The following is a 27283-nucleotide window of genomic DNA, read 5'->3' on the forward strand; positions in this document are numbered from 1 at the left end:
TAAACCAAGAAGGCTAATTACTGATATTTATGGTCCTCAACTTACTGGGCTTATAAGATTCACTAATGAAGATAAGAGCTGTGGCACAGGCACTGTGCTCCCTGCTGGGCCTGTATAATTCATGTTGCACACTCATTATCCGCTGTTGGACTCATCTTGTGTTTTTCTTTGGAGCTTACTGGAAAATGCTGTTTACTGAGAAAAGAATAAAAAAAAAACAAAAAAAACTCAAACACAACATTACTGAAATTGGCGATTTGATCCTCAGCACATATTGTATTTACACAGAAATGGAATGTGCCAGTAAATTTCTGATGAAATGAATTTCAGTTTGAGACAATATGAACTTCTACGTGGATTACATGGAGCGGGTCCGCACGATGGCTGTGCGGCTGAAAAGTGCATCGATTGCTATTATGTCACCCGTGGGACCATTTCAGAGAAGGACTGAAGGGACCTATAGGAGAAAACTCTACAGCTAACGTCCTGTTAATCGCCCTTTTTCCCCACTGAAGCCGTCGCTCTGTAATACCTACATTTCTGATGAAGAGCAGCTGTAAATCATTGGGAGATCACCTAAGGAATGTTGGGAGGGCCTCTAAAGACATTATTTGGAATTTATGTCCAACTTCCACAAAAGAATAACAAAAAGAAAACACGTGTGCTTTGATACCTTCTCCAGATCGAAGGCCGTAATAAAGAGAGGCATTTGTTTAATGTTCAGGGATGCGAGTGGCATGGAATGAAAGGTACAGATAGCGAGTTCTTCTCTTCTGAGTGCAACTCACGTATGACCTCACGCAAGACACCAAGTTCGTCTCTGTCCTGGTGGAGACTTGCGGAGGAGGTCGGCCACGCTGGTGGCTTGGCAGTGTCTCACAAGGCGCTAAAGTGTTTGGCCACGTCCTCGTCCCAAAGCTGTGATCTCTGTTCCAGATGCAGAGCCACTTAACGTTGAGCCCGGAACCAGAAAAAGGTTCAGAGGTGGGACTCTCATCGATCTGCTTCAGGTTGGAAGCAACTGCCGGGGTCAAGGGAAGCATCTCATTATCCGTGATGCAAAACAGCTGGAGAAACACTCCGGTCCCCCCACCCACAGGGATGACGTGGCAGAAAACCCGAGGTTTCATTTATTGTCCTTTAACTCGACGTCAGCGATCTTTCACAAGTTAAGCTGCTGTAAAGCCAACCTGAGTGCAAGTGCTATCTATCTATCTATCTATCTATCTATCTATCTATCTATCTATCTATCTATCTATCTATCTATCTCACAAGTTCCACTGGGCGTTGTACTGAAAGTTGACAATTTTGATCATTGATGTACTAGTGCCAATATTTTATTTATTTATTTATTTATTTATTTATTTATGTATTTTTTGCTAAAAATGCCATCAATTTTTCTATTTTTTTCATTACAAAATATAAAAACATCTTTTAGCAGGATCGTCACTCAGTCCAAACTCTTGTTTTACAACTTTTTTGGCCTTTTTAAATTTTTTGTTTTACTTTTTGAGACTTTTCAACATTCTGGGCACTTTTTTAGAGTTGTTGTCTCAATGTACTTGTGAGAGCTGATGTCTGGAGTTATGTGCCACAGGCGAATTGGAAAGGGAAGAAAATACTTTATGGGCAAGATGATGGGAAGTGACATTATTCCCTGTGAGCCTTTGTGTTCTGCAGGTGCCGTGTGCTGCCATGGAACCAGACCCAGAATATCATTAGTGCCTTTTGAATGGAAAATTCATCTTATCAGGCTGATCAGAAAAAACCCCTGCATTGCACTGTATAGAATCCTTGATTCTATGACACGTGGAGTAGAAAGTTACGTCTGTGTGTTTTTTTTCACCTCTGTCTTTGTGCCGTCTACTCTCAGGGCTGAATGTGTGAGTTTGTTAATGCTACGACCCTCCTCTGCCTCCCGGCTTTTAGAGCTGCTCTCGCTACCAGCACTGTTATCGGTGAAGAACACGAAGCAGCGACTGAGTACAATGTTACTCATGATGTCGCCTTTTCAATGGAAAAGTAATACCAAGTCACCTAGTGAGGAACTGCAGGGAGTCGTCTTGTTTTTGTCTTTACTTGCAGGACAGAACAGTGACACCTAATGGTCAAAAATATATTGCACATTGCCCTTTTAACCTGTGATACATGTTTCTGATGACATGCAGAGAAATGGGAACATGTGTTGGAAACACGACAGACCTCACACAGAAAAGGCTCCCTGGACCCCCGGGGGGGTCGGACCCGGGACATTCTTCTTCTGAGGTGACGGTGCGAAACACAGCACCACCGCGGTGCCTGCTGGGCGCTCACCTTAAGACCTCTACAGCGAGTTGACTTATGGGTTCATATGTAAAGTGATTGAGTTTAACGCGATACATTTTAACCGTGTTGTAAGTAACTGTTTTGTCGCGTTAGCCATCGGGATCCCAGTTTGTTATCATTCAGCTGAAGTGTTTTTGTTAGATATTTTTTTTTCGAGTGGTTAGTTTTCAGTCATCGGGGGGGGTGTAAACATTGCTATCGCCTTTCCGTGTTTGTCATGGACCCTTGTTGAAGAATTACACACTTGTTGTTACAGATTTGAGCTGAGGTACAGAACTCCAAACTGCACTCTGAAATATTTGTTCAAACAAAGAAAAAAAAAAAAATAGACCAAATAGGATGTTTTCCCCTGTTTAGTTTATAGACAAAAAAAAACATTCTACTTCTGGAGGAAAATATAAAGACATGACAATGTGCCATATTAAGAACAGTAATAGTAGTAACAGTGGCGCTGGCTGCTGGCCCACTCAGAGGAAACTAATCATTTCGGCTTTGCTTCCTGTTTTCAACTATTCATCACCGTAAAATAAATCATTTCACTGACTTTTCATTTCATCAGGCATCAGTAACTACTAACGGGGAGAAGTGTTTAGAGCTTCAGCATGTCCACTGGCCAATTCGCCAGCCAGCATTATAACGTATCCCCCATAACCATCAGCAGGATGCGGAATTCCGTCACTTCAGACATGGCTGGCATCAGTTTTGTTGTGTTTTCCTTTTTCATCCGCATCCAACAGAGACGTTGCGTGTCTAACCAGAAATTTGAATTCCGAGGTGATCGAGTTAACCAGGATAAATGCGGTGTAAAGAGTTTTTCTTTCTGCGGGACTCCCCTTTGTAGAGCGGCAGAAGTATGTTGACCCTCCATCGGCGGCGGGGCGGCAGCGGCTTGGCCGTGTTTGTTCAACCCTCGCTTATCTTCCATCCAAAATGAAAAATAAAAAAGAAGCAGCTTTAAGATCCAAAGTAATCTTGTGGCCTGTCCTCTCTGATACGTATCAGCGGTGGAAACATGTTTCCAGTTAATTCAGCCCCCACGAGAAAGGTGGGCAGGAGGAGAGCGATGAGGCCCCGTTCCAGCCCTCTAATGCCGAGGAGGAGAAAAATGATTTAAATCCTTAATCATTTCTGCCAGGGAATCATTTCCTAGAGAGAGAGGGGGAAAAAAAGAGAGAATAAATACTTCAGTGTTCCTCCAGCCACACCAGTATGGGAAGATGATACTTATCTCATCCTAGCATAATTAAACCCATCTCACTGCTGCGTGGGTTTACGTCGTAGGCCCGTTGTCTTCCACTCTGAGGTGCTATTGACGAAAAAGGCTTAAGTGGCGGCGATCTGCTGGCCGCGCCGACACGTCAAATGGAGGATTTCATGGCATTTCTGGAGCGTGTCAAGGCAGACAAGGTACAAATCCAAAGCACATGGGTCGAATTTAAGACAAAGTACCACTGAAGCCTCGTGGTGTTTGGAATTCATCTTGCGGGGATGTGCGGCGATATAAACATATTTTCAAAATTAAATTAACCTCACATCGCTGGCCTGCAAAGGCAAACAGTCGGTGTTTTGAAAAGCCGAGCCGCGCTCGAGATATGAATTTCAAACGCAGTCGACGCTTCCCTCCCTCCCTCCGCCGGCCGCGTAGCGGAGCAGTGTCTGTTTTGGTTTGGAGCGACGTGAAATGAAAGGCAGGAGGAAGAAAGAGAAGAGGAGGGAGACGCACAGAGGGAGGTCCAGGCGAGTGCACAGAAACCCGGGCAGGTCGGCCCGCCACCTCATGGGGGAGACAAAACATGCTGGCGTCCGTCCCTCTTTGCAGGAGCACAACTCGGCCCCCACCTCCCTCTTCTCCTCCTCCTTCTTCTCCTCCTCCTCCTCCTCCTCCTCCAGGAAGCCGTCTGAAGGGGGCGGGACTCTGGAGTCGATCTGTCAGCGGCCGAGGAGCGTGGGATCCGTGCGAGGTCAGCGCCACGGGCTGCCGCCGTCACCGCCGCCGCCACCTCGGCCCGCGATGGATGATGCTAATAGCTGCAGGAACCGTAAAACCTTATCAGATTACAAACACAATGAAACCGTGACATATTACCAGCGGCTGAGCAGCGGCGCGGGGGCCAGTGGGGTGACTTTGGCTGCTGTTTTTGTTCCGCTCAGAATTCCCTACCTCAGAATTTACCAGCGCTGCTGCTGCCTGGGTTTTCTTTAGTTTAGTTTTTTTTTTTTTTCTCCCTTCTCGGGTGTTTGGGCTCCGACTCGTTCTTACGTTTTCCTCCTTGTTTTTTTTTTTTTTTTTTTCCCTTCCCCGAGCGCGAGCCACTCGCCATTCTGGGAAATCTAAACGGCGTCCTCCCGACGCGCATGTGCGTCTGATAAAAACCTTGCAGGCCTCTCCCTGCGTTTTTGTCGGCAGCCGCTAACCAGCTCCAGGCTTCCCTTCGTCTGACCCCCCCGACCCCTCCCCCTTTTATCGTGCCATCTTTAAGCAAAAGCAGGTCTGCCGGGACTCGCACTCTCAACCCGCACATTAGCATGTGTGGCCGCCGCACATGCCGACGGACAAATGGGAGTGTGTGTGTGTGTGTGCGTGCACATTCCCCCCCCGCCACCCCCTACTTGCGCCGACTAATGTGGTTTCAATTGTGTGTGTTTCAGTTAAATATCTGGTAAAAGCATTTGACCGTGACCAATAATGTTTTACCCACAGGGCCACTTCATACATTTATTAATTCATTTACGTGCGAGTGGATCAGCAGCTTGATCCTGGCCCCTGCCACCCCAGCCGAACACTGTAGGTGACTGCCGCATTTTCTTACATTGGCGTGAACGCCGCCCACAGCAGAGTGACTCAGCCCAAGCAGCTCCTCCACCGTCTGGCATTTTTGCAAAATTATTTAGGCAAAATCCAGCCGGGTGGTGGTGGTGGTGGTGGGGGGTGGGGGGGTGGGTGCAATTTGCAGGCCTCATGGTTCGGCCGTATATTACAATGCGAATTGGAAATTACTGCAGCGTGTAGAGCGGGAAGCGGAGGAAGAGGGGGTCGGGCGGGGAGGGGGGGGGGTTCCAAGGGAAACATGTGTTTTCTGTTTGGGGGTAATTGACGGGAGGCATTTTAGTCCATTTCCATGTAGCCGCCCTGCGATGAGACGCGCAGCCAAATGAGCGCCTCGCGATTCCGCCGCGCTAACGCTAACAAAAAGGTTTCGCGACGTGTAAATTTTAAATGAGACGGATTCCAGCGCCTCTCCCCCGGCCACATGTGGTGGTGGTGGTTGTGGTGGGAGGAGGATTCCTGCCTCGGAAGTCTGAGCCATTTAACGCAACCCGGCAACCCGGGGAACCTGGGCGCGGGTCGCCGGGGTCAAACTCTCTCTGCTGTTGGCAGATCCAGAGGCCCAACAGGCGGGCGGCAGATTTTTATCTTTCCTTCTGGGGAGCACCTGGATTAGTCGTCCATGGTCGCGCTGCGCACACACACACACACACACACACACACACACACACACACACACACAGCGCACACAGGCAGGCAGGCAGGCGGGCGCAAACAAACATGCTGCTCTTAAGAATGGAGACTTCTGACCCTCGGTGATGAAGACGGAGCAGTGGGCTGCGCCGTGTGTACACAAGAGCCCGTGGGAGCGCACGCTGACACACGTAGGCGCACGTGTGCCAGCGACGCATGAACCAGAAGTCATCGCATGCGAGGGCCGCATTCCTCCTCCTCCTCCTCCTCCTCCTCGACCTCCTCCTGGATCTCTGCTGTATGTTTCTCCTAAACTGGTGCGAGTTCAATTTGGAGGCTCTGGGTTTTTTCTGCTTCTTCCTCTTTTTTTCCCTCCGCTTTGCGACTCTGCCACCGAGGCGAGACTAAATGAAACGGTATAGTTCAAGTGATTACAAACAGAGCTGTAAAAAAGAAGTTTGAGCGTTCGCCCACAGACGTCGTTTCCACCAGCAAGGTCGTTTACAGCTCGCTCTCTCTATCTTCTGCCGAGGCCCCTCAGACGCTCCGCCAGCTCATTTGGATGCTGTTTTACATTCTAGTCCATTTGATTCAAATTAAAGGATGGGGTGAGGGGATGGGGGGGAGGGATACCATTAAATCGAAGAATGATGATACGGGTTTAAGGCGGCGCGCACTCCTCTCTGTCTCGCTCCACTGCTGGCTGCGGTTATTTCTCATGTAGCCGCTAATAGAAAATCTCTCCCGGCAGAGGAACACAAGATATTTGGGCAGTGAAACTCGCAGCCTTGCCGCCCTTAAATATTTATGACATTTTCTCCATCACATGAGTTGCATTCTAACGATAATGTGAAGCAAAGAATCCAGCCGTATTGCATTATCATCATGGTAAATTTGGATATAAAATTGGTCATTCAAACAGATAAACACGTGCATACTCTGACATATGCTTGACATAAAACTTTATATTTAACACTAACTGTGAGGGTTGTTTGTTCAATATGATCTCTGCTTCACTTTCTGAGGAGCTTTTTACAACGGTGATATAGAGAGTGAGCCCGTACAAGAAATTCTTATTAAAAACAGCTCAGTGAGCCATTAGGTTTTATGGTGTCCTTAATTTCCCCGCCCTAATTTACTGTCAATCACTGATTGATTTACTTGCAGGGCTCCTTGTAAGTAATTCTGAGATGGAGAGCTGAGAAGAGGAGGTGGAGGAGGAGGAGGAGGAGGAGGAGGAGGAGTTCCTCCTCAGTGTGAACGCCTCACACTGACGGCTGTTAACGTGAATGTTGACTCTGAGGCAAAGTCTTGCATTATTCAACAACACTATGCATGTGTTTAGAGGGTGGACCTGCAAGTGTCTGTGTGTGTGTGTGTGTGCGTGTGTGTGTGTGTGTGTGTCCTCCATCCACACACACACACACACACACACCTAGATGGTCAGGCTGTAGATCTGGGTCAGGGGTGACCGAGCATGTTTGTTGAAGCCTTCTCTGTACCAGGGGGCAGAAGTTAGTCGGCTACCCACTTTTTTTTTTCTTTCACACCGTTAATCTCTTGGAAGTCGTCTCCCTTCCACGATTTTTGTTCTCACAATTCCGAACTAAATTTATTCTGAGGAACAATTTTTGTGGCTGTGATTTGGCAAACGGCAGGGTGCACTTGGGGGCTCTTTCTGAGAAGGCGCTTACCACTTTCTAAAAACTAAGTCAACACGACAGCGCACTGTTATAGCCATAACGAGTCATATCATACGCTTGAATAGTTTCCACTGGATCAGGACCTCTAACATGCGCGGGGGTTTAAGTAATAATTATTTTAGAAAATGTCTCTTTTAGTGCTGAGAACTCCTACCAAGCATGTATTATACATTACTGGCAGAGGAAACAGAGGTCTGGATGGATAAACAAGAGAAGAAATGTGTACTTTACATTCAGCGATAGAGCAGGATTGAGCATCAGGGAACAGATGAATTAAACGCACATTATATGCATATAAACATCTTACACGCTTCATATTTCACACATAGTTTCCGCTGTGGACTTGCACTGGTGAAGAATCCAAGCTGTGAGAGATGTGAGACTTTTATAGTTTAAAGTGCGTTCTAACAAAGTTTAAAATGCACGTTTGACGCTGCACGCGCACCATCGCCTGAGACGTATCGGATGTCTCGATGCAGCTTCTTCCTCCTCGCGGCGAGCCGGGTGTGCGAGCCAGATTTTGACCGCCATTCATCAAGTTGCTTTTCTGAGACACATTGAAAGGAAACACAAATGTCAACCTGAGGGTGCTGATCGGGGTAAATTCAGACGGAAAACCGCCCGGCATCCTGGGGATTTATCGCCTGGCAGCGGTGATTGTGCAAAAAGTTTGCGATGGGATAAATCACAGGATAAGTGAAAACCATTATCTGCTGTTGGCAAAAAAAGGGGAAGGATCAGCCGAGCTGGCAGCATTCATCACGAGGACGGCCATCCATCTCGTGGAGGCTGAGAGAGGCTTTGTCCAGGAGTGAAAAAAAAAAAAGAAAAGGCCAGCAAACTGCAGAGAGTAGTAGTACTCTGGAAATACTCTGGACACACTGCAAACTAGGGTTAGAGTATTTTTTAGCCCCCACAATCCATCCATCCATTCACGACTGTATAACCAAATATGACGAAAAACACTTGCTGTGTGTGTGTGTGTGTGTGTGTGTGTGTGTGTGTGTGTGTGTGTGTGTGTGTGTGTGTGTTTCCAGCTCATCTCAGCAGCAGCAGCAGCAGCAGTGACTCCACTGTTTACCTTGTCCAATACTCCTGTAGTTTTCAGGAGTATTTACATCCGACTGAAGTGCGGTGGACTTGCGGTCATGCAAACGATGCCTCCTCTGTTTGGAGTGGAGTCGGTCAGCGTGCAGAAACACGCCAGGACCTTTCCGACACCGTCGATGAGGTCCGTTCTAAATCCTTTTATTATTCCTGGCGCACATGTCGGCGATGGAAACTTTCATATCACCAAATAAAAGTTTAATCGCTGAATATATATATTTTGTTGAGTAGCATCAGTCCTTACGTGGAATACAGAAGAGTGCCCCCCCCCCCCCATTTAAATCTTAGAGCTCTCCCTCTTCCTCTCCCGTGTGTGTGTGTGTGTGTGTGAGTGTTAAGAGAGGATATTAACAGTCTGGCACTCTGAGCTGTGAATTCGATAACAGATCATATCGGTCGCTGAAAAATAGAGTCTGAAAAAGCTGGAGCCACAGAGTGCGAGGAAACACGTGTCGGGACGACGGAGCGAGAAAAGAAAAGAAAAGAAAAAAGGAAAAAAAACAAAAAAACGGCAGCAAATCAGACGAGCCCGTTTCCTTTAATGAAAGTGTTTACTATAATTTGAAGCTCGTTTCAGGGGTTATTTAAAAGGGGCCCTCGGATGGCGGCGGCCATCTGTTGATTGTTCTCCTCTTATGGAAGGCTGCGCACTCGTAATCTCTGAATCCGCGGCGTCTCTCCTCTCAATCTGTTTTGCTGATACGCGATATTGCGCCCACTCCACTTCAGTGCAATTAAAGAGGACATAAACACACCGGCCTCATGTTTTCAGCTTTTTGCTGGAGCGTGAGGCGCGCTGGTTCTGGGTGTTCAGCCTGGACGGTTCTGCTGAGGGATGGTGACAATGCGATCGTGCATTTCAGTCATTGGCAGCCTCATTCTGAGTAATATGAAAGCAGAATGAGCACAGTGACCCGAGACGCGGCCGACGAGATTAGCACCTTTTCAACAGTTCCTTGATTTGATGTTTCTCGTATTGGTTCTCATGGTCTTGACAATTTCTGTCATTGGATGTTTTGCCCACGATGGCCATTGTTGTTGGACAAAGGAGTGCTGAGACTGTTTTTCAGGCTGTATTGTTGTGTCGAGCGTATATGGATATTGGAAACTGTATTTCGGGCATCTGTTAGTGCACACTTTGAATGAAGAACATGCCCGTGGCTGCGGCAAAACATTTGAATGCAGATGAAGATGTGTGGGATTTCTTTTTTTTGGCTGTTTTCTCTGTGCGGTTTGGACTTTTGTTCCCTCGCACAGAGATCTTTTGGAATAACAGAAGCAGTATGGAAACATTGAATCCAGGGTTAAAATTTATAAATCCCCACTTAACTGTTGTCCCAATGCAGGAAGCCAGCTTTTATTGGCTTGTCGCTTTTGTTTTGACACCATAATTAAGGACTGAGCCTGGGGCAAGGCTGGCTCGAATGAGCCAGTCTCACTACTGACTACTGCTACTGCTGAATACTACTGAATACTATTGTATATTACAGACCAAATTCTTTCTATTTTATGGTTCCTATGTGTCTTTGAACCCTTGACGTTACATGAATCGGAATTGCACATTTGGATAATAATCTCTGACAAAAAAACGTCAGTCACACAATTCATTGTTTGCCATGCAATACCTTTGAGTGGCTAAAGTATTGAGCTGCTGTGTGGATCCTCAGGGATGCAGTGTTACCATATTTCAAACAGGCTACAGCCACATCCATAGTTTGCCTTAAGGTTTTGCACATTTCTGATAGAGACAGACGATCAGGTTTCAACAGTCTTCATTTTTTTTTTTCCTCAAGGAAATCTTTGGTATAAAAATAAGTTTCTTAGAGAGCTTGATCTTGTTTCTCGAGGTCAATTAGAGGGACTCTGGTTAAACCTGGTCTTAAACATTACCATGGTTGTGAATTGATGCTATAGAGAGCCTTTCTGATTGCTTCCATTGTATTTACCGTCCTCACTGTTTGATTAGGCGTAGGCTAGTTTTGTCATTCACTCAGCAGAGGGCTGTTTTTACTGGAAAAAAAGGCTTAAACTTGCAGATGTTAAAAGAAAAAAAAAGAGAATCTGACACTCTTCGTTCCATATTGCACTTAATCATTCCTTCGACTCAGGCTGCAGTCTTAAGTTTCTTGGGTGACACTATTTTGGCAGCACTTAGTCCAGTTAAAATACAAAAACTTCTGAGTCTTTCATTATGAGGGCCAAGTGGCTGCGTGTTGGCCTTATGAGAGGAGACTGAGGTGGAAAAATCACTTTAGATCAATTTAAATCAAGCCTCTTGCCAGTGGACTGACTGCCGGGTGGAGATTTGTTTGAACCCTTCGGTGGCACATACAAATGTTTGTGTGGAATATTTGTTTGACGCTGCTTCCAGCGACTGTGCCCACACACAAAAGTTGCTTCAAAGTAACCTCCATTAACATGTTTGATTTACAAGGGAATTACGCGTTATTCCATAACTGTTTGATGCCATCACCTGATGCCATTAAAATAAGTAATAAAAGTAGAAATATACATGTTTCCAATGATTACTTCATTCCAATTTTTGCTTTGTACATCAGTATAATAGGTAATAACAGATAATTGGAGGCGAAAGATCCTTAGCGGCAAGAACACATTGTGCACTCTTGTGCAGAGTATTTAAGTGCTGTTGCCTCACAGCAAGAAGGGTCATGGGTTCGAGCCCAGAGTTTGATTCTGTGGCCTTCCTGTGTTGAGTCTGCCTGTTCACCCTGTTGTTGCGTGGCATCTCTCTGCTGTTCTTCTTTACTGCGGAGTGGTTTTGAAATATCTTAGCACGGCATTCAGGCACAAAGCAGCAACAGCAGTAAATCTGACTGGTCTGTTTGGATGTGGTTGTCCAATCAGCTTCCGAATGTTGCCTCCCCTTTTTAAAAAAAGATGTTTCCTGTGGGCTCTTTGCCAGTGTTTGCATTTGGTGTGCTAGCTTAAAACAGCTCACAACACTATAATTCTTTCTTTGTTTTAATTTACTTTTGTTTCAAACTCCATGTTCACCGATGTTTATTTTGTTAATTGTGAGACATAGAGTGCAGAACCAGGACAGCGCATGAGCTGCACCTCAAGGTTGCGCACTTGCAAGCGGCACCGCACCTCCTTTCTATGGATTTCTATTCTTCTTTTGAAGCTTTCCAATCTTTGCTTTTGTCTATTAGTATTGACCCCGGGACTGAAAAACACAACCCCTCGTACGGAATATTGATGTTGGTAAGGCAGCGCGGAAGATGATTTGTGCAGCACATGCTTCCCCATTGATTGTTTATTACAGCTGCACGCTATGAAGAAAGACTTCATCCATCATCCAGCAGTAATGAGTTTTTACATGCAGAACTCAATTCAGCGTCCGGGCACCTCGAACGGGCTGTCTGTGAAGAAGACAAAGATTGAGCAGCAATCATAGCTTATTATGTGACTGCAGTGCAGGCCCGGCTGCAAAGAAATGAGGCGGAGGCTAGGCGGAGGACGGGAGGAGGAGGCTAGCTGGGGTTTCTGGGCGTGTTGGGGTTGCCCGGTGTTCGGCGCAGTCGGGGACCTACGGTTCAGACTTCCTCGTTGAGCTGCGGGGCACACGGCGGATCAATGATAAAGCTTTTCCACACGGTGACACAGACTAATGTTCCGCCGTTACAATGCAGACAGCAGCCCCGGCGTGAGCTGTGCATGTACACTAATGAGCTGTGCTGCTGCATGTTGTTGTGGTGATTAGCATCTCCTCCGGGCATTGATCCCGGCGGGGTGAAAACGGGGTGGAAAGAGAAGGAGGACGACCGGCAGCAAGCGTGGCACTCCACCGTCGCTCTCACGCCAAGTTCAAGGTCTTTGCAGTCATGTTCCCGGGGAAACCCTATGGACATGAATTTGAATTACATCAACATGCTGTTTTTTTGTTTTTTTTTCTCGCCCTCTCTTCTTCCTTCATTGGATAAATGTTAATCCTAGCATGAAAATGGGAATTATTCACAGCTGTTTTGCCATCAGAAGTTTTGGCTCGTGCCTTTGCATAGGAGCCAGAGATGAGTTGTGTCCTGACAGCTAATGATAACAAAACCAGTCCCAGGACCCCGCAGGAACTGACATATAGCCAAATGTGTTTTGACTGAACTAATGAGACCTTGTCAGGGAATTCTGACACACTGCTCTTGACTGGTGGACGTGTTGAAGTGCAGGTCTGAATCCGCTGAGGCACCATTAGGGTGTACGCACTGTCTGGCCTGATCAATACCGCTACACAAATGAGAGGGAGCATTATTTTTATGGATGAGACACTCGTCGGACTTTATAGGAAAGCTCTCAATAGACACTTAAAGGGAGATTTGCTCTACTTCTGCTTAGACGCTGTAGACACAGGATTGAATGGCTCTCAAATGCTCCCGAGTGCAATTATGACAAGGTTCCCCGGGACGATAAAGGAGAAGATGAAACTCTGAGCAGATCTGTCTTCAGGACATTCAGCAAACATGCAAACACAAAAAAAACACAAAACCAGAGAAAAAAACCAAAACAAGGCTGCCTCTATGCAATAACCACCCTGTGGCTGTTATTTGCTAAATCTGCTCAGGCAGATAACAAAGGCAGGCCCCCTTGTTCGGTGGCGAGGTTTGCTTTTCATTGAAGTGCTTCTGTGTATTTCAGGGAACTCTATGCTTGAGCGTGTTTGCCTCGGCCTTGCGTGAATCTGCACTCTGAAATATGCCAGCGAGGAAAATAAAGGTTGCAGTTGAAGGAGGCCATCTGTTGAGCTGCTGGGGGTTTGGGAAGTGGGGGGAGGTCGATCCATCGTGAAAACCTTGCTCAGAGGTCATTGCGGGACTGAAGCTGGAAAAATCTTTGCAATTTAGGAAACCGTCTCTAATGGGTGAATTTTTTCCGGCGACCGTCCTTTAACTGCCACTGTGGACACAATTGCAAAAAAGACATGCGGCATGAATGAGAGGAAGCGATAATGTCGGAGTTGTACCACTCCAGAGGGACGGAGGAACGTGGAAGGGGTTCCCAGAAGGAACCAGATCTCCGTCCCCGACCCTGCGCAGACAATAAAAGGCCCGGTCGGCAGGCAGGGCGGCTGAATCGAATGAGCTTTGCATGTTTTTGCAGCGGAGACACAACAGGCCTCTTGTACAAAGTCTGTCATTTGCAATCTGGTCGATCTGCAATGAATAGCCGGTTCCGCAGGGCTGCCTCCAGAGAGTGGGAGCCCTTACAGCTCGCCGGCCTAAGACGACAGAGAAGAATCTCTCATAGTGTAGCTCTGGGTATAAATTTACATTTCTAATTTCTCTGGCGTTTAGCGGGCAGCCCTGCAGGCCAATACAGATGTCTCTGGCAATGACCTGACTCTCCATTAATATGTATGCTGACAACCCAACCAAAGACGAAGAAAAAAAAAATAAAATTGCTCATCTCCAGTCTCGGATCCTTCAGGCTCCCAGAGCAGTTGGAGAGTGAGAGAGAGAGTGAGAGAGAGAGATTGAAAAACCATCCAAGAGCACATCACACTCTCTCTCTCCCCTCCATCCCCCCATCCATCTGGACCAAGTGGGGCGGTGGGCTCTTATTAAGAGACATTTAAAGGGGATCCTTCACCCGCTCCCCCTTTAATGTAATTGTTGAGGTATCAGCGCTCACGTCGCACCATGTCAGAGTTGAAACCTCTTTTGTCGGATGAGAGGGAAACAGTGATGTGATTGTTTTTTTTGTTTTTTTGTCCCCCCTCCCGGTCACATCTTAGACAAGTTAACCTCTTTAATTAAGAGTACTTAGCTGTGTGGGCCCGGATGGGGCAGGAAGCGATTGTTGAGACCCTGCCAAGCTGGATTGGGTTTCTTCAGTGGCCCATTGCCTCCAGCCAGGCCTGAATGGGAGGCTGGCTTGTCAGCAGATGCTGCGCTGGGGGATCAGTGTCTCTCTGTTACTTTACAAGAGCCCCTTTGCCCGAGACAAGGGGATGAAAAAAAAAACAGGAATGAGTAAAGTATGTAGTGAAGAGACAAGGACGGGGGGAGTTGGACTGGTATCATAAGACGTGCGCTCTGATTTTCAAAACTGATACTTGGCACTGTCACTCTTTCTTTCTGGACCAGTGAGCATGTCAGCACCGAGTGGTCCTGGGTAGGGATCTCATCAGGAATGGGAGGGTATACGTGAGTCTTCAGCTAGCGAAAAACTACTCGGCCACAAGTCGGAAGGAAGCTCCCCTAATGGTTTCACATTCTACCCTTTTCTTTTTTTTTTTTTTTTTTTGGTCTTTATTTCTCATTTCAGAGTCCAGTGGAGCGGCCTTGCATAGTTGATTATACAAGAAAATACTGTGGAATGTAAAAGAGGGGGAACGTTTAGCCCCCTGTTTTCGGTCACCTGCTAAAACACTTGGTTTTGGCTTTCTGACGGAGAGCAAGAGCGCCATTTGTGCTGTAGCCACTAACCTGCCAGAGATATTTGCACGCCTTGTGACATCACACAACGCTATTTCCAGATCACCGTGGGAACTTTAATTGACGGCTATTTTTGCAGTTTCAAAACTACTGCTAAAAAGATTTGACTGAAACAAACACGTTGTAATCATATTTACTTTAGCTTTCAATTTCAAAATGCAACCAGTTACACTGAAGTTTTGAAAAGATTCGAAATCGCTGCAATACGTGTCAATCTTAATTTTTGTATCATACCTTCTTCTCTCTTTACTTCTATCAAAACACAACAGGAAAACTATTAACAGACTGTATTACTGTATATGTGTGTGTGTGTGTGTGTGCGCATGTACTTGTAAAAGCACACGGGTTGTGCCTTTACAATGCGCTCTCTTTCTAACGGTGACTTCTTCTTTGCCTTAACACGCTGTGAACTGGATCTGGCAACCCTGTTAGTATCAGTATCGTAGTGAAACAGACACATCTAGAGTTTCCCTGTCATGAACTACCGCACACACACAAACACGCACTCACAACCACACACACACACACACACAACCACACACACACACACACAGGTCCACAAGAGTTCATGGTTCTTAGGTGTCCACAGGGAGAAGACAAGAGTGAAAGGACAGACTTGCTTTGGTTGTAATGCCTTCAAATGACTCTAAACGACACCCCACAATGTCTAGACTTTATGAAAATGCTCCATAATACCTACACGGTCATTTTAGTGGGAGGGAAAAAAAAAAAACCTGTGCATGTTTCCAATAAAATATCCCCTGCAGTCATAGCTTATCTCTACTCTGAAGAAAGAAGTGTTCTGAGGTCAGGTTTTGGGATTTTCTCCTTGCAAACGTGGCCAAAAGTGTTTCCTGTGCATTTGCCAACAGTGATCAGAGGGAGGAATGCAACTGAGATGGACGACTGTGTCTAATTGGCTATTCACTTTGATCCGCGATCAATTTCGACCATATGAGCTGTGGTTTTGGTTAGAGGGGAGAAGTGAACGGGGATCGGCAACCTCACTTCCCCGGTTTACCGCAGGGTTCAAGCGTCCGAGGCGTCTGCGGTCGCTCCGTCCCCGCGGGCTCCCCGCTCGCTGCTGTCCCGCCTCCCATTCGGCGCTCGCTCGCGCTTCGCCTGCACGGTGGCGCTGCGAGGTCGCGCCGGTCTCCACCTCCTCGACCTTTCCAAGTCAGAGGGGCCTTCCTCGCTCGTACCTCAGGGATTAGCAGCCGAGCGCATCAGGCGCCTTGCACGTGTCTCCTCAAAGGGATTCCTGTTAGCAAACACACTGAGCCGAGGGTTGCGAGCGCACGCTAAAATAGAAAGCATGAGTTTTTTTGTTTTTTTTCAATGCTGTTGTTTTGTTTGTCCACCTATGACAGACCTTTCACTCTCGTCGTCTGCAGCGCAGACTCTGGGCGGCGTTCGCCGAGATATTCTTTTGCATCTTGAGACGTTTAATGGCTCGGTGTTAACAGCAGCGGCTCAGCCGAGATGGAAAAGCACTCTTTAAAATCAGAGAGGGGCTCCGGCGGGCTGCTTGTGAAAGCACTCAGGCATCATCTGGAGCCGGGGAATTCAAATCCCACCTGTAACTCATTATACCCGAGCCCTGCACCATGCACCGGCCACATTTTGATCTTTCTCCATTTCATCTTAAATAGGTTCCATTTAAAGTAAGAAAAAAAAAAAAAAAAAAAAAAAAACTGGGGGAAGGAAAAAAAAAAAAAAGAAGTGGTTTTGGGGCGTTAGTGCGTTGGACCGGGCGGCCGACACAGCTGCCTGCAATGACTTCCTTTCCTCCCTCCCCGAACTGGCCTCCGACTGCGGAAGATTAGAGACAGATTGGGCCTCACTGTGTTGAGAAGGAACATTCGCCGTCACAAGTCTGCAGACTTTTTACTGATTTGGTGTTTATTTTACACTAAGGCAGCAGCAGATTGCTATTTAATTTTTTTTTTCTCCCCCTCTTTTTCTTACTGCTCTCGGAGCTCCTAAGGTTGGAAGAGTTGTGTTTGGCTGCGGACGCTTGCGTTGACAGAGTTGGCAAGTTAAAACAAACACCTCGAAACCGCCGCGCTGCCGTCGTGTTATCGAATTTGGCGTGGTTTTTGTGCGCGAGCGCCATCTCGCCGCGTCACGCCTGGATGGAGGGAGGGTCCGAGGGAAGGGGGACGTCATCCAGCCGCGCCGCGCCGCGGACGCAGTGCGCCCTGACCCAAGACGGTTATCAGAGAGCGTTGAGATCAGTTGCCAGCCCTCATATCCCGCTCGGTCGCATTAATTTAAAAGATGACGTGAATCTTATCGTTTCGAAAAACGTGTTGTATCAGATGACTGGGTTAATCCGCCTTCAAGATAAAGCTATAATCATCTTTTTGCTGTTCAATGAAGGCAGGCTCACCTCGGTCTGAACTGAAATAAACCCATGCTCATGGATTTCTCGATTTCGGCCTCAACTTTATATTCATAAGAGATTAAAAAAAAAATAATAATAACTAAAAGAACATAATAAATTTTCTTTTTGATTTACTTACAACTTATTAACACGCATATAGCCAGATTCTACTCGAAAGCCTCTACCACACACACACACACACACACACACACACACACAACAAAACAAAACAAAAGCTGCTTTCCTGATGTATTTCCTGGCTTCAGTCTCCTCTGATTCTAAAGGCAGCAGGTGATCCCAGTCTTGTCCTCAGCCTTTGCGAGTTAGCGTGAGAAATGTTAAAGGTAATTGTGTGAAAAAAGAATGAAAAACAAGGAGCCCTGTGTGATAAATGAAAAAAAATATAAAAGCTGCCTTTAAGTCACGTTGCATAATAGAAACAGAAACGGCATCATTGCGTCTTTAACTACTGTAAGAAGCAAAAGCTGGTATCGCCTTTTATTACGGCCGTATATTTTCCAACGCGCCTCTTCATTAAACGTCTGGGGAATGGTTGCATTTCACACACGTATAAAGCGCCACCAGTGGGGGTCTCACTTTTGGCGCTCGCTGTCTGACAGTTATAGCGCTCCGGACTTGGCATTGGCTGCCGTCTGGGCTGGATTCCAGAAAAAGACCAAAAATGTTCCAAAGTGTTCACTGTCGATTCGTCATCCTCGCAACAAGCGAGCTGCTCGCCTGCCGCCCGTCAGATGGATTGAGTTAGCGGGAGAAGGAGCCCGACGCTAGTTTGACTGTAATATAAGGCATTGACGGAGGCTACTGATGGTCTGCGTCCGTGCTTGGCTGTGGGTCACTCAGGTGTGTTTAGCGCTCAGCCAAGTGTTCGCCGCAAAGGGGGAATCGTGTTTTATGTATTCACGGAGAGTGTTGCTGACTGAACAGAAGTTTGCCATTAAAGCGACACTTGTTTTGGTAGTTTGGCAATCGTCATCTTCACAAATTGAGCTATTTTTCTCCCCACTTTCATGTAAACAGCCGTCGTCTCTGTGTGAGCCACTTTTATCTCAGTTTGACTATTTCCTGCAGAAGGCTTTTAATGAATATGCAATTTCATAATAAATTCCCTTCGCCGGGAAGGTCAGCACACAACAACAGAGACAACAATATGGTGTGCATAAATATTATCACATAAAGCTTTATATTTGGCATTAGTAAATGAGAAATGACAGAAAGGCAACGTGCTTGATTAAAGTTAGAGAGGTCGTCTACATTTCAGACGCTATCATTCACCTCTTAAAAGCTGCAGTCCTCTTGGCTCATGCTGTGGGACGCTGTTTAAATAAAGTATAAAGCTGATTGGATGTAATGACATAGCTCGAGCGGACGCAAATATTTCCGAACGCTGAAGGTCAAAACAAAGGCCTTCCTGTCATAAATGCACGTCATGAGACAGAGATATCGGATGTCATCGGTGAGGAAAAAAAAACAAACTTTTTATACATTTTGAAGCTCAGTGAAAAGGAGGCAAAACATATTTTCATCCAATTAAATAATGAGACTGATGGAAGCGCAAAAGGTCATTTTAAAAACATGTCTTCATGGCAAAGAAAGATGAAAAACTCAGAAAATTAACACGATTATTTCATTCTTTATTGACAGGTGCATACCGACTCCATTCTCATTCTATATTCCTCAATACTAAAACTTCACCTAAACTGGGGAAATTTGCAGATGGATGAGGATCGTCAGTTGCGTTGCCCGGCCCACTTCATGAGATGCCCAGAGTGCTTGCGATGTGTACCTGATAAAGTGAACGCTCAAAAGTTTAGTGTCACTGACTCGTTTCTGCATTGAACTCCATTATAACCAGTTTTATGAAATAATGACTCTGAATGCTCTGGGATCATTTTGAGCGTGTGAAAATGAATCAAGATGAGCTTACCAAGTATGGGAACATTTTAGTGTTTAATGAAAACCACTTCCAGTATCTAGTTAAAAGTGAGGGAGAGAATTCCAAGTGTGAAAAATTCTGTGGGAACACATTAAAAGTCGGCTGTTTTAAAGAGCCTAAAATATAAACCGTGATGCTTTGTTTACTATTTTATGGTTTAGCACACACAAGAAAGTGTGATTATAAAAAGTTTACATTTTCTAGCAATCGTAAAGCATTCAACTTCTGTAATGATGGCTACATATTGCACGCTTGGTGTTCATTCTCAAAAACCACATTCAGTTAGAAGTTCAAGGCAACAACTGTCAAAGCCATCCTGCAATGTGTTCAGCACATCCGCATTGATTCCTGTGCACTAGCAATTTTCTCAGAGCGTTCCAGTAGATCATTTCATGAAGCTGCTTATAATGGAGTTCAAGGCAGAAATGAGTCAGTGACCCCAAACTTTTGAAACAGCAGTGAACATTCATTCAGCGCAGCGCAACATTGAAGCAGCGCTTGTGTGGCCGTAGCAAAACACACAGTGTTGGTCGAGCCCAGCAGAATTCCTCCTGCTTCGGCTTCAGCCACCTGGCCAGCGTTTTAAACGTGCTGACACTCCGGTCGCCGCGTATCAAAATCCAACAGACGTGCCAGTGTTCCCACCGGACACCTCCTGGGGGAGGGTCTGCATGGAAGGGAAGGGGCCGAGTGTGAATGAAGTCCTTGTGGAGATGCCAGAAGGAGAGCCAGGTGATCTTACCTGCCGGCAGATGATGGCCGGCGTTGTTCCCTCTGACTCCTCCGTCTGAAAAGTCCTCTGGATTCAATCGCCAGTGCCCCTGCCGCTTTGATACAGTTGCCTGGAAACCGGGTCCACCTGGACTAGCATATGGTCGCAGCATGGCGCTCTTCATGTGAGACAGCCGCTCAGCCAAGACACTCCTTCTCTTCCCACCTCCGCCCCCCTCCCTCCCCGCCCATCTCTCTCTGTTGCTATAAACGGACAAAGAAGTTGGATGTGTGCGACGGCAGCGCCGGCAAAATGGAAATAAAAACAATTTCGCTCCGTCTCAGCCCGGAGCCCCTCGAAAAGCGTCTCCGGTGGTAATTCTGCCACCTGACGGCGTCGGGCCCGCGTTCCACCGAGGCGCTAATCACTTCTGCAGATAGTCTGAGAGGGCGGGCAGTGTTCCGGGGGTCTCGCCCTCCTCCTGAACGCAGCCTGCGAAAGTTAACATGACAGGCGGGGAGGTAGCTGTACGCCGTAATTATACAGCGGATGATGGATGGGTCGGAGTCTGAGACTGACAGGACGGCTGCGGAGTAGGGTTACGCCGCGCGGTCCCTCGGAGACCGACTTAGAGACGCACACAACCAGGCGAGTGAGATGAAAATCATTACAGTTCCCGCCGTCCCCCCTCAACCCCTCAACAGTCGGGTGTTGGCGGATGACATGGAGCAGACAGAGCCTCAGCTCCAGATGGGCTCCGACTGACCAGCACGCACAGGAATGTACGTCAACTCCTCCGGCTGACTCGATGATGGAGGCGACAATGTGCGTCTGTTTTGGCCTGTTGTAGAGCAAAGCCACAGATTTGGGACTCGTGTTATTATTTCCATCGTGATATGAATCTTTTTCTTGACCACGCGATAATATCCCCAGATTGGGTTTTGGTTGACTGGAATTCTGCGTTGCGGAGCAAGAAGGACGTTTCATGGGTTTGCCGTCACTTTGCAAACACCGCTGCCCCTTCCTGAATGATACTGCACTGCAATACAAAGCTGTATGTGAATGACAGACCACTGGCAGAGCGAGCACTAAAACATCAAAAATCATCACTTCACTACTGGGTGATGTTCTGTGTTGGAGACCTTGTCACCATGATGTGGTGAAGCTGCATTTAAAGACCACTTGCGGTCTCAATCCTCTGGCAGTAACAAATAAATAAATAAAATAAATAACCAAAACAAGGGAAAAACCACGGACAAGGTTGAAAAAAATAATTTTGCGGAATAAAAATCGTACAATAAGAATACTGGATTTTTTTTCGGGGGGGCGTGGGGTGCAGCAGCATTTGGAAGAACAAAATGGATTTAAGAGGAAGAAAAAGACAAACAATGATGTGAAATTGTGTTTAACTTGGCTTGGAGTTCTAATCAAATAGGATTAGAAAAGCTTTTTTGAACAAAGCACATTAAAAAAAAATATTGCTGCATGTTATGCTTAATCAGACTGTAGAACAATTTACCTCCGAAATTAGGATTTACATCTGCCATTATAAAACTATTAACTATCAATTAAGTGGTATTAAGTGGAATTTAAAATACTGTCATTGATGTCTGCTGTCGTCTCAGTTGGAAAAGGGATTTCTTGCAAGTTTGACTGAACTGAGAGAAACACAGAGGACAAATTCACAAAGAATTAGATTTTTTTTTTTTTTTCAAGCTCTGCTTTTGTGAGCTTCCCACACGTAAACACACATGGACCGCGGCTCGGCGCTGGGTTTCACTGAGCGCCGCTGCGGCAAGTGATGAGGGATGAGATCAGGGGGTCACTGCTACATATGGCCAACTCTGGGCACGCGAGAGGATCGGCAACAGATGCAAGCACCTGCCGCTTCAACACGCTCACCTCTGTCAGGCTGAGGTTCGCATCAGTCTGAACAGAACATTGTTGGTGTTGGTGAAACCTCGCTGGAAGAGAGGCTGTTGCTGAAGCTGGGATCGGCAGGGAATCCCTCAAATCAGTACAATAGAGCAATTCATTCGAAAGACTCATTCACTCATTTGTTCAATTGCCCCTAATTTTTAGGGGAATTGTTACCAAATTAAACCGCTTAATTGAACTGAGAAGAAGAAAACATTTAAAGAAGTGGTTCAGTTCAGCCAAAAGATTTGGATCTTCTAATGACATGTTTACAGACCAGGTGTATTTTTGGACTGTCCAACCATTTGGTCCTGAAGAAATGACTGAATCTTAATGAGTGCATGTAGTTTTTTCTCTGAACTGATTTCCAGCCTTTCTTGTTTAAAAAAAAAAGCTGCTGTCAGGTTGAAGGAGCGACACGGTTTCCCGAGACTCTCCAGGGTCTCCTTAAGAAGAGTGAATCACTGTTAAATTGACAGTGTCACCGTATGTTCTTTACTTTAATACCCTTATTACTTAAAACATAAAAATATTTGTCACCTGTTTAAAGGGAAACCTGTAGATCGTGGGCAAATCTCAACATAGCGTCTGTGGTCTAATTTAGGAGAGATTAGGAGTCTTTATTGTGCAAGGCTTTCATCATTTAAGTTTCCCATCACTGGATATTAGTGCCGGATGATCCTCACCGCCGAGGTCCTGAGCCTCTGCGCGCAGTCAGCTCTCCTCTGTAACACCACAACAGATTGCTTTTGGTGAGGACGTGGCGCCAAACTGTTAAATAATTCAGCAGCGACAATGACAATTTATTTGAGATTATTACTTTACGTTTAACTGCACTTTTCCCCTCGCTGTTCTTACAAAACCCACCCAACATTCGTCTCTGGACGCTCGTGTGCGTCCCTTGAAGCATCCCCATGAATAAAACATGACTTGGGTGCATCGTTTAGCCGAATCCACATCAAATCTGGCCCGTGCTTGCCTTGAATAATGTAGATCGGTCCCATCCGAAAGGTCATTGGATATTACCTTTCATTTTGAGCTTTAATGTGTTTTTCTCCAAACCGGTCGGATCTATTGCAAACACAGTGGAGTAAGCAGACTCCCTCGCTGCTTCCTACCTTCCTTCCTTCACTCTGTCCTCAGCAAGAAGCGAGTGAAAGGGGACTCGCTGAAAGTCTTGCTGCAAAGCTTCTGTTCTGGTCTTCACTCGTAAATCACAGGCATATTTGCATATGAAAGCTGAAATACACAAAGGCCAGAATGGCACTTTGATTATAAACAACATACACAATAATTACAAGCTGGGAGACGGCGCAGCGCGCTCTTTGTTTTTTGGCAGAAGAGCAACATTCTTCAACAACTCCTCCGACAAACGGGTCTGGGCAACGGCGTCGGCAGCTGAAAAGAACCCTAAAAAGAATCTAGTCAAGAGGTCGGTCGCTCCGAGTTTCACGCGGACAGCGGGGCCGGCGATGGCGACACTGTCGCGCAGCAGGGACGTGAATAATCGCTCTCTGAAATCACAATGGCCGACGATTAGTTCATTACACGAGCGAGGAGCAATTAGGAGGTGAGGCAAACAATGCGCTGCGACTGCAGACAGCCGAGGGAGTTCTCCCCCTGTCAGCGCTGATTAATTCAGCCCGCCACTAAACTTATTTGTCCCGCAGAGAACAGCGCCTGTGACAGCCCGCGTGTCACTTACAATTGGAATCACATCCCCGGCAGAGATGATTTGTCATGAGAGTGACAGATCCCTCGCCCGGCGGAAGGCGGCGGGGGGTCTTTAAGCGAGCGATTCCTGTTTTGGCGCCGAGTCGCCGCTCGTCCTCCTCTTCCTCCGCCGGATGTTCTGCGGCGGGCGGGGACCTCCAGTGTCTCCGCCAGCAGGTGTCTGACAGGCAATTTGCCGCTAATTTATTTGCCGGTTTAAATCTCGTTCCGGTTTTGCGGACGGCGGCGGCGGCTCCCGGGTCACAGCTCAACTGGGACGTCCTGTTAAGGGAGTCGCCGGAGGACACTGGTTGCGCCGGGGTCGCAGGGTTTAACGGAACGGAGACGAGAGCTGAGTTTGTGCAGTCGGGAGGCAGCTTTGCTGTGGCACCGGGAATCTTTCCAGCAACATGGTGTGTTTCCACCACATGAACCAGGGTCTAATTTGGCTTGGTTTTTTTTTTTTAAAGCCCCAAAAAAGTCCAGACTGGGAACTATATATATACATTTATTTTGCGACTGATCTATTGAATATTATTTAGATTGTTGAGTTGTTTTAACTGCTCTATAGAACACAGCACAATACTGAGATTAAAAAAAGGCTGAGTCTAAAAAAAAAGCATATGCTGTGTATTACTATTTCAGTCAGCAGCTATAGATTCAATGTATCATTGCAAAACAAAATGTTTATGAGCCCTTCACGCCCTCTACACAGTTGACCCACGATGCCACCACCCTGACACAATAAGCCACAGGAGCTCTTTAGTCTCTTCCGGAAAAGCAGCAGCAAATAAATATTGCTGCAATACACACACCAAGCATACAATATTCATAGTAAGGTTTTCTAAGTTAGAAGGTGGACCCCCCAAAAAAAAAATCTCAAACAAAAAGTTACTCATTGTTGTACTTTTTAAAAGCAGCCATTAGTCGACAGTATTAACCTGCACCTGGTCATTAAACAGGCCTCGAACAGAAGTTTTCTTCTCCAGCTACTTACCTGTCCCTTCAGCGATCGACTTATCTCTGACTGATGCTGATCGATCTTACCTCTGGGTCCGGAGCCGCATCTCTCTGCTCAGGTGGCCCCCAGAATTGTCAGGTGTCCGTTTCCCCTTCACTGGGTTGTCCCGTCAGCATTTAGCGCGGCTCCGTCACCAACATTGTTTTTGCCTTCTCCCTTCAATATTCATCTGGTCCCTTCACGCCCGCGAATGCCTGACAGAATGCCTCCACTGTTGAGTGGCTAACGCGGTGGCTGTCTCAGCCAATTAAAACGCAAGAAAGGTTCCTGGGGATACAAAGTTGGGTTTCACGGCACCAACAGCCGATGGAAAAACAGTCTCCCTCATCTCTGGGAAACAGGTTTTCTTTCCATTCCCCTCTCTGTAAGTTAGTTTTTATTTAACCCTATCAAAGTTTATATCTGGGTGTAGCCATCATCTCAGAGGTGATGGGGATGGATTGGTCCGGAGCTTTAACAACTATACTGAGGGATTTATCATCCTATCACACTGAATTCAGCCTTTCTCTTGCAGCTAAAGAACTATACAGCCGCAAGCAGCCACACGTCGACACCAAGAAACCTGAATTATTTGATAAAATACAGAAGTTAATTTATGCTGAGCTGACGGGGAATGACCCTCAACCTCGTGCAGGGTACGGAGCTTAACAACTGGGTGCAACACTGAACATGGAAAGTACAGTCAAACAAAATTACTATTAGCATATCTGTCAAGTTAGTGGTGCACAAAATGGCACAGAGGTGACAAGGTAACAGGGTAATGGGCCACATAATTGAATTTAATGGCATGAAAAAGTGACCCAACATTAAACATGACTACTTTAAATATTAATGAGGTACAAGAGCACAGCGCAGCAAATTGTTTGAAATGTTCACAATAAAAAAAAATTCAAAGGCTAAACGACAAACCTAATCTCCAATCACTGTACCACAAAATAATCATTCTAAATCTGCATTTTATTTGACGTATGTGGATACAAGAGTGAAGTGGAAGTGAAAACAAGCAAAAGAAAAAAGTCTAGAATGTTGCTGTTTCTTTACAGTGATATAACTTTGGTCAATCCTGCTGAGAAATGAAGGAAGAGTGAGTCTGCTGCTAGCATGAAGCTAGTTAGCCAGCTATCTGTGGCAGATGACAATATCTTACAAAGTTTTGTTACCTGATCTACATTGGTGCATACAATATGCTGCAGCTTGTTCACAATACTTTCAGAAGTGGCTTATGTTATGATGGTACTAATATACAGAAGTAACATACATTGAATATAAAACAGGAAGTGCTCAAAACCTGTCGGTTGTTGGTCCATCGGGACAATCATTGCTCAAGCTTGACAGTCAGTTCAGAACTGAGTCAATTCAAAATCAAAAGACAAACAAACACACAAGTGTGCGCACGCGACCCAGTGAGCCCATGCATTCCAACTCTGGAACAAATAGTCCTTCGGCTATGCACTCACACAATGCACCCGCATGCACCCGCATGCACGCGGCGCTGGGAGGTAGTAGCCATCTGGCTTCTGTTTCCCTGTGCTGTGTGATTTACACTCTGAGGCAGAAGGCTGAAATCTAAGCTTGACATTGTACAGTGCGCGGCTCCAATCAGGGCCGCCATCATTTGTTTATGGGTCGCAGCTACCAGCTGTTAAGCACTTCCACTTGGACTGTAGTCATTTCCTGGCAAAGACAAAGGAGGAGGCCAGCTCAAAGGTTCGCCTGAACCCAAGAGGGAGCAGACCGAGTGCCCCGCGCAAAGCTTAGTGGCAGGGAAGTGTTTCCATCAGGTCCTCAGCTGTGCAATGAAATACAGTTGACCCCAGCCTTCACACACGTTCTTCAATCAACATTTGCTGATTGATAATAATTGTTGTAACAATGATACATAAGTCCTATGATTTATCTATTGAATATTATGGATATTGTTGTTATCGTCTGATATTACGATTGTGTCGGACGACCATTCAGATGTGAGGGAGAGACCGACTGATGAGCAACATCAGAAAATCCGTCTTCATGAACCCTGTTGTTGACGATGGTTTGTGCTTTGTGTTTTAGTGAAACAAAAAAAGTCTGATGCTGGCAACAACGCCAGCCCCTTTTTACACGCACGTGATCTTTAACTAGACAGGTCAAATAAATCTGGGTTGGCCGACCAAGTCGGTGCCCAGCGTGTTTGGGCCGTGAAGTGTGATTGAGGATGTCAGGTTAACCGAAGCCAGATCACCGGAACATGTTTGACTTGCCTCGAGCTGCGGGACCCCTGTTAGGTTTCCACATCACCTGATGGTGGGGTTGCCACCTCCTAGAGTTGCAAATCCGAGACATCTCGGGGGGAGGTGGGGGGGGGGGGGGCGGTTTGAAATCCCTGAAATATACGGGACAAGGTGATGTGCGTCCCGTATCAGTTCATTACGCGACAGCTTTTTTATTTGCCAAATACGGGACAATCGAGTATTTTACAAGAGGGTTGGCAACCCCATCTAGACCGCAGACAGAAATCAAATGAGGTTTTGTCATTTTCCCTAAAAAAACGGGACAA

General features: G+C 46.3%; 1 long non-coding RNA gene across 1 annotated transcript in view; it reads left to right on the forward strand.

Annotated features, from left to right (window-relative positions):
* Positions 1–27283, forward strand: part of LOC142903698 (uncharacterized) — a 65564-nt gene that overhangs the window by 19913 nt on the left and 18368 nt on the right. The window lies entirely within an intron of this gene.

This window comes from Nelusetta ayraudi, unplaced genomic scaffold (genome assembly GCF_046127955.1).
Source record: "Nelusetta ayraudi isolate G7.1 ecotype Tasmania unplaced genomic scaffold, CSIRO-AGI_Nayr_v1 ptg000116l, whole genome shotgun sequence".
Lineage (NCBI taxonomy): Eukaryota > Metazoa > Chordata > Actinopteri > Tetraodontiformes > Monacanthidae > Nelusetta > Nelusetta ayraudi.